Raw genomic sequence first — 13373 nt, 5'->3', positions numbered from 1 at the left:
TCTTATTCATTTCGATGTTTGTGGTCCTATGACTCCAAAATCACTTGGAGGTCATCTATATTATGTCACATTTATAGATGATCATTCAAGAAAAACTTGGGTTTACTTAATGAAATCAGGGGATGAAGAATTTACCAAATTTCAAGAATTCAATTCTGAAGTAGAGAACCTTACAGAAAGGAGAATCAAGATACTAAGGTTCGATAATGTAGAAGAGTATACATCCAAGGAAATCATAGCCTTCTATAAGGAGTCTGGGATTAAGAGGGAGTTGATAGTATTTGGAAAATCCATAGAGGTGGCAGTTAAATGATTTCCCTTATTAATGACATTATCTTGTGATGTTTTCATTATTACTATTAGTTCTTTCGATTTATCTTTTCTTAACATCAACACTAATGCCAAGCAACAAATAAAAGAGTACACAAGATGCTGACACGCTTCCAGGGGAAACCCCACTCTGGGGAAAACCCAATCAAAATTCTTCCTTCAGTAGATTCGAGATGAGACAACCAAGACCCTTACAACTTAGACTCGAGACTATCGCCATCCATCTAGTCAACCTTGTCATGGCATTCTTCAATTCTATCATCCTTCTTTACATTTTAGTCCTTGCAATGGCACCGAACGAGCACTGAACCATCCTAGCTATGATAACACCGATTTTACTTCATTGAGATAGCACTGAAGGTTGTCCACGAGATATTGAAGAAAGGAGACTTCCTTACTGTAATAACATCAAGATATAACCACTGTGGTAGCACCAAGATTCACTGTGGTAGCATCAAGATAGACCCACTGTAACATTACCGAACTGCATTAGCACCAAAAACGTATTCATTGTAATAGCCCGAAACTGTGATAGTTCTGAGGTTTATTTATTCATCATATCAGCAATCAATCTGAGCTTCCTTCACTGTAATAATATTGAAATATAACCACTGTAGTGGCACTGAAATTATTCCTGTGATGACTGAACTTATTTAAGAGATAATCCAAACTTCTACTTCTATGTTTAATGTGAGTTTCTTAGGTTTGTATATATAGTTGCTTCCACTTTGAAATGAGCCGACATGACCATGTGAGGAGATGTGTGACTGTAGTGAGCCAACATGTGTTCTTTTGAGTTTAGCCAACTTGATAAGGATTCTTTCAACAACAAGGAGACTAGATGGATGGAGGAGTCTTCACAAATTGACTTTGACAATAACCTAAAGCCTACAATGGAGGCTTGACCTATACATTTGACTCAAGCATGAAACCCATGCTTTAACAAGTCAATTAAAAATAATAATAACATTATTTTTGCTTTCTTTTGGCAAATATATATTACATTTTGAATTCAAGTACAATTATGAAGACTGAACCTAGTTACATTTTTCCAACACTCCCTCTTAACTAGGGAGGTATTCATATTTACATATAACCAAAGAGGTACATAGAAGATCTCAAACCAAATCATCTATGAAGAAGTTTACGCACCGCAATGACATGGACTAGATTCTTGACCAGGGCAATACATCCATTGGTCTCTCAACAATTTAGGCACCGCAATGCCATGGACTAGATTCCTGACTAGAGCAATCTATCCAGGTGGGACTAAGATGGACTCAAGCTTTTAGCCTCTCTAGGTACCATCAGGCTTACTTACTAACCATCAAACCAGAGATCCGGGTGCATGTCAGAGCTCAATGACCAATGCCACCCTACCAACTTCGGGACCTAGACATCAACACAAAGTGTCGACCAGATATCCTCCCAGGCAATGCTTCATTGACAAAGCCTCAACACTCCTTGATCCAACAGATCAAGGACAACAAATCTCTCTTGATCGAACTAATTGGTAATGCTATCAAATCCTTCGAGAGATTTACTTGTACAAACACAACCCCAATCAATAATATATTGTCACATGTACATGATCAAATACAAACCTTCGGGGTCTTCCAGACAACTTGATGTTGCTTCTCAACCTTTTATAGTAGGACTGTCAGTTGAATCTTTGACAGAAGATTCCTCCATCATACACTTTCCTTTCCTACTTCATATGCAGCAACATATTCTTCAATGGGATCCTGCTTTCCTTCTTTCAACAACACATCAAAATGCATTCTCCAATTTCTTTCTCTCATTCATGACCTTCACTAAAACTTATTGTTGTTAGTCCTAGTCTAGTGCATGATACATGAAGTAGAGAATCATATTTGTCAATCCGTCTTAAACAGAGAGGATCTAATTATTCTTGTACAAGGAATATTCTCAACCATCCTCTTATATCCTAGGGAGATTGCTTTCATTCAAGCTCCTTCTTAAGCTAGGGAGATTTCATCCAGACTCCCTCTTAACTTGGGGAGTTCTACTTCTCCTTTACGACATTGGAGAATCTTTCATGGCTTCCATCCTTCTTATCAGAGTCATTCATGTATGCTTATCACAACAACTTTACTTACGATCATCTTCACCAACTTGAAGATGATGTAACTTGCATAAATTAGATAGAAAATACAACCAAAATTAAAGAAGCATGAAGTTAGCCATATCAAAATCTTATAACAACAGAAGTATTTAGACTTTACAAACATAATCAGCAAGAGACTATACTTCAACTTCTTGTCTAGGTTTAGTTACAAACCCTAAATCACATTCATAAGATATCAACCTCATTATATCTAGGGTTTCAATATTCCTTCTGTTGTCCCTTAAGAAACCAATTTCTAGGCTGTGGAGAAATTGTGCTTAAGACATTAAAATTTTATTATGCATGTCACTTATTTGTATAATGTGTCTTCATTTTGAGGAGTATGAAGAACATGATCTTAAACCCTTAATATAGAGTTGATATGAAAGCCCCAAGATGCCATGTGGTGCTGGATATAAATGCTGTGTGAAGAATACTTTGAGAAGTTAAAAGGTAATATGTTGTGTTTGATAGAAACTATTAACTTTAACTTAGAAGAAATAGAGATAAAGAAGTTTTAAACATGGGAGCGCTATTTTAAGGAAATTTAACTTTATTCACAGAAGTAAACAAAGACCTGCAGCTTCATTACCATATTTAAAGAGAGGAAGAGACAAATGACACATAATAGAGAGATTACAAATCATACCCAACACTGTATGGAAAACTCCTGATTCTTTCATTAATCATCGATTTATTAAGTACAAAATGTGTAGTCTTTAGATTCTCCAAAAATCGGACCCTTCTTCTTTGATTTCTCCTCTTTTTATACATCATAGGATAGTTGGTAACTACCAAAACTATCAAACTACTTAACTACTTTCTAACTGCCTAAAGTAAAAAGTCATTTCAGAACATTACATTGGAGGGTAAAAGACACCTCATTTTCCTCAGGAAATAAGATAACATAAAATGGAAAGGAATTAAACTATTATTGGTGATTTTTTGTCACTATTCGAATCAGTGGCTTGAGTAGATGGTCCTGCTGGTGCATCTTTTGTCTGCTCTATCATCCACTCTTTGCATTTTCTCCACTTTCGGTCTACTTTCATGCACAAAGGCTGAATAGCCATTCTCTAATCTTATTTTTGAAATAATTTGATGAGGCTAACCATTGTTTGGCCATGGCGTCTGTGAATGACAGTTTCTGACTCGAAATGCTGAATTGGAGGTGAAGTTGCTCGGTACCAAAAGCAAATGACTAATGCAACAAGGTTTTCACTTTCCTTTTATATATGGTGAGCAAAATGGAGGGAAACCTGCAATTAATGTAACGAATTAATGGAGTGGCAGATGAGGTGATGGGGTACCGTGGGTGAGCTGGAAGGAAATGAATGGGAGTGGCAGATGGCGTGGCGGAGGTGATGTGGAGCAAACAATGCGGGGTGCCCCGTTGCGGGAGTAGGGAGTGTACGGGAGTTTAATCGAGGTGGAACCCTCGCAGTGATCATGGGCCGTTGATTTCAGTTAGCCATGTTGACGTTAGGGTCAATTGCGGGGGTTGGGCTATAAATTATAACTCGTGCTCCTTGTTCCCCCACAGAACACTTTACCTATCTCCCTCACCGATCTTTGATCGCACTTCGCTGACATGTTCGAGCTTTAACTGATGGATCGGGCCCACTTTCATAACATCTTAAATGCCGCCGTTAGTGTAACAAATACTCTAAAATTTCTAATTCTATTTTAATTTTCAAAATTTAATATTCCATTTTTTTGAATTTTGAGTAATATAAAAAATGAAAATTTAAATGACAGAGTAGGCTACAACACCTTCAATGACAAGTTCCCCTAGAAACAAATCAAATCAATGAATCTAACAACTTCTAGAATTCATACGTTAAACTCCTCACTAAGATTTCATACATGAGCTTCAACAATCAAAACCAATCATAGCTTAATCAACATCATGACTATCATTTACTAGGGTTTGATGTAAACCCTAGATTTCCATCTTCACATTCTCAGCAGTCACTATATAGATTCATAAATTCCAGACGATTATACATACTAGAAAATTTAATTACTACTAGGATTTTAGCTGCTAAACCCTAGATTTTCCAAACATCATCCTAGACCATCAAACTTTGACTAGGGCTTGTTTCCAAACCCTAAGACTTATGACCATTATTACTTAGGTCAACACATATATCTAGGAATTCATCATCATATCATAAGCACATCATATGTTAGGCAATATTAATATGTTAGACATATAGCGAACTAGAACAGGCTAGGGTTTTAACCAAATGGACACATACATAGGGTTTCATTCCTATGACTTTAAATACATAACAAGGGTTTTGCTTATAGACCCAACCAAACCCTAAAGATCTAGGGTTTCATAACATAGCAAAGCAAACCCTACTATTCCAAAATTTCAAAGGTTCAGGATCTCAGACAAACATCATTCAACCCTAACAAGTTAAGATTTCATGATCATACCGAAATCCCAAACATGACACCATCAACAAAAACTTCAAATAACATTTCACAATAACCCTAAGTAGTTTTAGGGTTTCAGACATTAGCATACCATTAGGTTAGGGTTTTCCAGAGAACCTGTCTAGGGTTTTATACAGTCAATTAAGAATATAAGGGAGGGTAGATTTATCAAGTGATGAATCACCCAAAACAAGAATCATTATGATTCAAGATAGCTAGACATAACGATGTTAGTAATGTAATGCAAACTTCAAAAATAAGATGATCATACTTTTAAGAGAATCTTGTAAGGTGTATAGTTTGAGACATACCTAGAGATGTTCCTTGGCAAACTTGGTAAGGATTCCTTGAAGTGTTCTCTTTGTATTAAGCCATCATCTTTTATACTTGTAGTACATACTTACAAGCACAACATGTGATACCAAGGACATAATTTAATTTCTTAAGTTAGATTTTCAAAATCATGGAGGAGGGAATCTTATGATAAGTTGTTCATTCTTTCAAACATCAGTAGGACCCTTTTATTTGACATCCTAGATTACATGTAAACCCTAGAAGATAAGGATGTAAGTTATCTAGGGATTACAATCTTTATCCTAGTCTAGCTATAAGCAAGAATCATTTAATATTAGATATATTGCAAAACTCATGAACATACGTACCTTGTGATTACATACCTCTAATTTGATAACTTATTAGACTTGTTGTAGTAGCAATACTTACTTGGTTCCTTGTACTTAGATCCTCAAAGAGTCCTTTCTTCAAGCTAGTTCCTTAGACTATCAATTTCATTTTCCATAGGACAGACTTCAGATTCTTTATGTGATGACACAATTCATTAAGGTGCCTTATACTTTGGTTCTTAGGTCCAGTGATGATTGAGTTTTCTTTACTGTAATAAACCGAAATTTCTCACTGTTTCGATCTTATATATATTATAGCCATGCTTTAGCCCTTATATCAATGCTTTAACCATGCATCAGTGAGTCTGAAATCTCTTTTATAGCATGACTGTGATTTATACCGAATTCCTTCATTGTGATACTACTTCACTGTGATGTTACCAAATCTCCTTACAATGATATATGACTGAGAGCCTTCACTATAGTGTGAGTTTCGTGGTCACTAAAATCATCTCTATACTATATAGCAAAGTGGTATCTTCATTAAATTGTGCAATCATCAAAATACTGAGACTGTATCTCCACCGAAATATTGAGAACCCAAACTCTAGAAAGATTTGAACTGTCTCACTGTGTGGGTACCGAAAATCTCTCTGTGGCAGCATTGAAATATCATTGTGTTGTCACCTTGAGGGATCTTGATTTAACTGTCATGATCTTTAAGAGAAATGTAAACATAACTTCTTACTGTGAATGCTTCAAAGTGTTCTTCAAACTACCTTTGACCTTGACCATAGCTCTGATCCCATGTTGGAAAATCCATAGAGGTGGCAGTTAAATGATTTCCCTTATTAATGACATTATCTTGTGATGTTTTTGTTATTATTATTAGTTCTTTTGATTTATCTTTTCTTATCATCAAGACTAATGCCAAGCAACAAATAAAAGAGTACACAAGATGTAGGCATGCTGCCAGGGCAAAACCCCACTCTAGGGGAAAACCCAATCAAAATTCTTCCTTCAGTAGATTCAAGATGAGATGACCAAGACCCTTACAACTTAGACTCGAGACTACCTCCATCCATCTAGTCAACCTTGTCATGCCATTCTTCAATTCTATCATCCTTCTAGCAGTCATCCTTCTTTACACTTCAGTCCTTGCAATGGCACTGAATGAGCATCGAACCATCCTAGCTGTGATAACACCGATTTTACTTCACTGAGATAGCACTGAAGGTTGTCCACGAGATACTGAAGAAAGGAAACTTCCTCACTGTAATAACACCAAGATATAACCACTGTGGTAGCACCGAAATTCACTGTGGTAGCATCAAGATAGACCCACTGTAATATTACCGAATTGCATTAGCACCAAAAACGTATTCATTGTAATAGCCCGAAACTGTGATAGTTCTGAGGTTTATTTATTCATCATATCAGCAATCAATCTGAGCTTCCTTCACTGTAATAATACCGAAACATAACCACTGTAGTGGCACCGAAATTATTCCTATGATGACCGAACTTATTTCAGAGATAATCCAAACTTCTACTTCTGTGTTTAATGTGAGTTTCTTAGGCTTGTATATATAGTTGTTTCCACATTGAAATGAGCCGACATGACCATGTGAGGAGATGTGTCACTGTAGTGAGCCAACATGTGTTCTTTTGAGTTTAGCCGACTTGATAAGGATTCTTTCAACAACAAGGAGACTAGATGGATGGGGAGTCTTCACAAATTGACTTTGACAATAACCTAAAGCCTACATGAAGGCTTGACCTATACATTTGACCCAAGCATGAAACCCATGCTTTAACAAGTCAATTAAAAATAATAATAAAATTCTTTTTTCTTTATTTTGACAAATATATATTACATTTTGACTTCAAGTACAATTATGAAAACCGAACCTAGTTACATCTTTCCAACAATAGTCCCATATAATCCAGAAGAAAATGGAGTTGTAGAGTGAAAGAACCGAAAGAACCGATCCATTGAAGAAAGTGTAAAAGCAATGTTTCATGATCAATGACCCATAGCAGTACACCCCCTTTTTTCGCAAAAGGGATAATGCCTAATCAATGTGTCCGTGCCGTCCAGCTATCATCATCAGTCTGATCTTCATGTTATAATGTAAACCCATTTTGCATGTATATGATGTAAATAATCTCAGCAGATCTATGTCATGTATGTAATTGCCTAGGTAAACCTAATTTTTTGGTGACGACCTACATTCTGAGAGGTTTTTTGTTTCACCGATCCATTCTCGGATGTCGATAGAGTTTTCTTTTAGTCTTACCCCAAAGCCGAAATGTATTTTGTCACTAGGATCTTAGGTGAGTCCTAGTGTTATAGATCGAGTCTATGTAAAAGTGATTTGGGAATAATCCTAACTATTTGGTTAGGTTATTTTATTACAAATTGCTTGGTTTGTTGGATTATATTTGTGTCGCAGAAATGGGTAGTTTGTGAGGGTCTATTACAGATGGGATTTCCCCATTGAGATGAAAAAAATATGAAAATTATGATGTAAAGTGTATTGAGGGTTGGAAAAATAATTTATCCCCTCATAAATAAATACATTAATTAATTTTTTGGCCAAAAAGTTAATTAAAATCCTAAGCGAGAAATTTAATTAATTCTAGGTCCTAAGTAAATTTAAAATCTCCAAAGGCAAAATTCATCAGTATTTTAAAATTCAAATTTTAAAAGGTCCCAGGACTAAGGTAAGTTAATTATTTTGCTAAATTTTAAGCCTTTGGTCCCTAGGGTTTAAGTCAAAATCAAATTTTTGAGGAAATTAACTCAAAATTTTATTTTTGAGTTAATTAAAATGCATTTAATTGAAATATTATGTTAGGGTCCCACCCTAACCCCCTTATTTATGTAGTAGGATCGAGTCATAGTTATAGCTAAGTAAAGAGTCAATAAAGCCCATATTAATAATTGTAAGTGGTTAACCTACATTTAATGACGGGACCATAGTTAGTTGCAAATGGGCCATGGTATTAGATAGATGGTATTAATAAGAACCATGGTATTGCATGTACGAATCATATATAAAGGATAGAGACTACCTACGAGGAGCATAGTGTCTTATTGTATAATTGAGCTTAGCTCTATTAGAGGTTGCCCCCTCAAAGAGGCAAGTGAACATTGCTTTCTGAATAATAAAATACTTGCTGTTGTTTCTCACTGTTCTATGTTTTGGGTATATTTCTTTGCATATTTGGTATTTTGGTATTGTCTTGTAGGTTAAGAGCATAACAAGTGGTATCAGAGCGCTTTCTAGGGCCGATGGGATCTCCATTTTTTAGCAATTTTTTTTGGCCAGAGACGTGTTCCACGTCTTTAAACTACGGGATCTGTTGTTGAGCGCATAAACCTGTGGATTTGGGGAGCCATGCACGTAGGAAATACAAGAGGTGGTCATGCTTGTTGGACTCCCTTGTAACCCCTGCGGGTACCCCTTCGAGTAGTAGCGCATTAGACAGAACCGTGCACGGGCTGTCTTCCAAGTGCCCTCTGGGTATATTGGAAGCCCCCTAGCTCCTTTGAAACCTCACCATAGATAAATCGTCGGCTGTCTTGCTGCTACAGTACACCAAGAACAACACTCGGAGAGATTACTCGCCCGTACGATAGGGTAGTCGGGTTGTACAGCTAAGGGTATGGTTGATCCTCCTTAGTTAGTGCCCTGAAACATTGGGCCGAGTACTACTGTCAGACCCTTATGTATATTGTGATCTGTAGCACCTGACACTCCTCGAGACCATAGTTCCCTTCTCTATCTCTGGATCATGCATAATCTCTGCCAGATCAGATCTTGCAAGTGGGGGTTTTACAGCAGCAGCCGCAATCAGTCCCGTTGTTCAGATTTATCAAAAAAGCCATTCAGATCTATTAGATCCATCAGATCCGTAGCAGAAATCTGTTTTGTCGTTCAAGATCTCTCTGATTAACCATTCAGATCTCTCAGATCCATTAGATCTGCCATCCAGATCTGAGTAGTTGTGAGGGTTCCTATACCTGGGCATGATTTTCATAGGACTTTTGGCAGCATTGACATTTCGGAGATTCGGCGACTGCAATATTCCTAAGCAAGGAGTAAAACTCCGTTAGGAGTAAAAAGAGTCTGAGACCCCCCGGGGCGCTTATTGGTGACTTAGCCCATCATAATCAGGACGACGAGCTGAGCAAGGTGGTACCATTCAATTGTTAGTGCCAAAGAAAAAAATTTAGGTGGTCCTAAATTTCAAGTACATCGGATCAGTGCATGGTAGAAACTAGAGCTCAAGCTATGGCCAATGAGAAGATCGACAAACTTGAACAATCCTTGAAAGACATCCAAGACTAGCTGGTGAAAATAACTACAACACTCTCTACGGGCAAGGTGGAAGCCCGCGAGGAGGTGTATATTGGAAATGAACACAGTGAGGGTGAGTCTAGCCACTCTCTTCACCTCTGGGGCACCCACCAACAATCCCGTCCACGACCACCCAAGCTGGATATGCATAAATTTGATGGCTCTCACTTGGCAGCATGGATAGCACAAATTGAGCAATATTTCAATCTGAATTACATCTTGGATAATGCCACTCAGCTTATGGTGGGGAGAATGTACTTGGATAATGAAAGATGGCAATGGTGGCAATGGCATCAACGTTGCAATGGAAGGCCCTTGACTTGGGACACATTCAAAAAATCTCTTATGGAGTGCTTTGACCATGAATCTGCTTGGGTCATCTCACTAAGCTTCGACAGACTGGCACAATAGATGAATATATTACAACCTTTGAAGCCTTAGCTTTCCGCACTTTAGGTCTACAAGGTGAGTTCTACACAGAATGTTTTATCAGTGGTCTTAAAGAGGCCATACAAGCTCATGTCCGACTACGCCACCCTCCCACATGGTCGGAGGCTTGCAAGGTAGCTCGTGAAGTTGAACGTGCATTAGCGGCCCAGTCCAATCGCCCAAATTTCACCTCCAAGGGTCACCACCCACAGGCTCACAACACTACCAAAAAACTTAAGGTTCAAAAGGTGTCACCTGCAAAAATGGTAGAAAGAAGAAAGCAGGGATTATGTTACTACTGTGATGAAAAATACTTCCCCGGTCATAAATGCAAGGAGCCCAAATTCTTTCAAATTGATGCTACTGATCACAACTCGTCGGAGGAAGTCCCACCACTTGAGGAACCAGAGGAGGAAGAAGAGGACAACCAGAAGGACCATGTCCTTGAAGAACCCGTTATTTTGCTGCATGCTTTGGCAGGGATTTCTTCGCCTCAAACTCTCAAAATCAGAGGTTTTATTAAGCATCACCCAGTGGTAGTCTTGATTGATAGTGGAAGTACACATAATTTTAACCATCAAAGAGTCACGAAAGCAGTGCATTGTTTTGTACGAGTAGTTTCTAACTTCCAAGTCCAAATTGTGGATGGGGGAACAAAGAAATGTGATGGCCGCTGTGAAAATGTCAAACTTCAAATGGGGGATTATCAATTAAAGACCAACATGTTTGCCATCCACATGGGAGGGTGTGACATTGTCCTTGGTGCTGAATGGCTTCGCACACTGGGCCCAATCACAATGGATTTCCAGGAGTTATATATGAGCTTTAAGCAGAACAACCACACACATACCCTTCATGGACTCCAGGCGGGAGCTCCCTCTATCATCAGCTCACATAGGATGGAAAAATTGTTAAAAAAGGGCCATCATGGAGTTATAGCTCAACTTAATGCCATCCAGGCCGTCGAACCCAATTCTCTTCCGATTCATCCTGAGATGCAACAGATCTTAAATAACCATCTGCCAGTCTTTGACAAGCCTCATGAGCTTCCACCCTCGAGAGGGGAACATGATCATAGCATCACTTTGGTCCTAGGGGCCCAACCACCAAATGTGCACCCATATAGATATCCGTTCGCCCAAAAGAATGAAATAGAAAAAATAATCAAGGAACTTTTGGAAGCAGGCGTCATTTGTCCCAGCATTAGTCCTTATTCATCACCGGTGGTCATGGTGCTCAAGAAAGATGGGGAATGGCGTATGTGTCCAGACTTCAGGGCCCTCAATAAGTTGACAGTCAAAGATAAATTTCCCATCCCAGTTGTTGATGATTTGCTGGATGAACTAAATGGGGCTCAATTCTTCACTAAGCTTGATCTTTGTTTAGGCTACCACCAAATTCGCATGAAAGAAGTCGACATTCCAAAGACTGCTTTCCGAACTCATGAAGGCCATTATGAGTTTCTGGTCATGCCATTCGGTCTTTGTAATGCCCCATCTACTTTTCAAAGCCTTATGAACCACCTGCTCAAACCATATCTCAGAAAATTTGTCCTTGTTTTCTTTGATGACATCCTCATCTACAGTCACACTTGGGCCGCACATCTTCAACATGTAGATCAGTTCTTGCACCTGCTCTGTGAGCATAAATTATTTGTTAAGATGTCCAAGTGTTCTTTTGGCATGGAAGAAGTTGAGTATTTGGGCCACATTGTGGGGCGTGAAGGTGTCAGGGTGGACCCCAAAAAGATCCAGGCAATGCAGGATTGGCCTCAACCTAAGACCTTGAAGAGCCTGAGAGGATTTTTGGGTCTCACAAGCTACTATCACAAATTTGTCTGCAACTATGGTCGCATTGCGAGGCCCCTCACTCAACTCCTCAAGAAAAATTCATTCCTCTGGAATGATGAATCACAACAGGCCTTTACAACTCTCAAAAATGCCATGTGTTCCACTCCAGTATTAGCACTACCCGACTTCACCAAATCTTTTGTCATTGAATGTGATGCTTCGGGTACAGGTATTTGGGTAGTCTTAATACAGGAAGGTCGACCCTTGGCCTTCACAAGCCAACAACTAAGTGGGAAGAATCTGGGACAATCTACCTATGAGAAGGAGATGATGGCCATCTTACATGTAGTAGATACCTAGCGACCTTACTTGTTGGGGCGACGCTTCCAAATCTACACAAACCATCAAAGTCTTAAACATTTTTTGGAGCAACGCCTATCCTCACCACAACAAAATAAATGGCTTGCCAAAATGCTGGGATATGATTATGAGATAATTTACAAGAAAGGGCACAAAAATATTGTAGCAGATGCATTATCTCACCAATTTGAGGATGAAAGTACCCTGCTCGCAATTTCCCTTCCCATTCTAGAATGGATTGAAGAGGCTCGCAGGGAATGGTTTTCACATCCCTGGCTCTCCCAACTCATTACTCAATTGTAGGTGGATCCAAATTCCACCAAGGGCTACTCGTGGCAGGATGAGATTCTGCGCTACAAGGACAGAGTCATACTATCACCAACGTCCACCCTCAAAAGCAGCATTTTGGCAGAGTTGCACTCATCCCCCACTGCAGGACATTCAGGCTTTCAGAAGACGTATGCTCGCACTTGAAGATCATTTTTTTGGATAGGAATGAAAAAGGACATTCTTACTTTTGTAGTGGAATGTGACATCTGTCAGCGCCACAAAGGAGAGACTGTCAAAGCACCAGGCACATTACAACCATTGCCCATCCTGACATCAATATGGATGAAGGTTTCTATGGATTTCATTACAGGCCTTCCAAAGTCAGGAAACAAGTCAGTCATCATGGTGGTGGTGGACAAAATTTATAAGTATGCTCATTTTTGCACCCTACCCCACCCTTTTACACCAAATTTGGTCGCACAATCTTTCATGGATCAGATCTTCAAATTGTATGGCATGCCCACTTCCATTGTGTCTGATCGTGACCTGGTCTTCACCAGTAATTTTTGGCAGTAACTCTTTAGGCTACAAGGTACCCAACTAAAGCTCAGTACTTCCTATCATCCACAAA

The sequence above is a fragment of the Pinus tabuliformis genome, chromosome J, assembly GCF_031772625.1.
Source record: "Pinus tabuliformis cultivar Carrire ecotype Pingquan chromosome J, CPIR1, whole genome shotgun sequence".
Taxonomy (NCBI): domain Eukaryota; kingdom Viridiplantae; phylum Streptophyta; class Pinopsida; order Pinales; family Pinaceae; genus Pinus; species Pinus tabuliformis.
Note: the sequence above shows the minus strand (reverse complement) of the source record.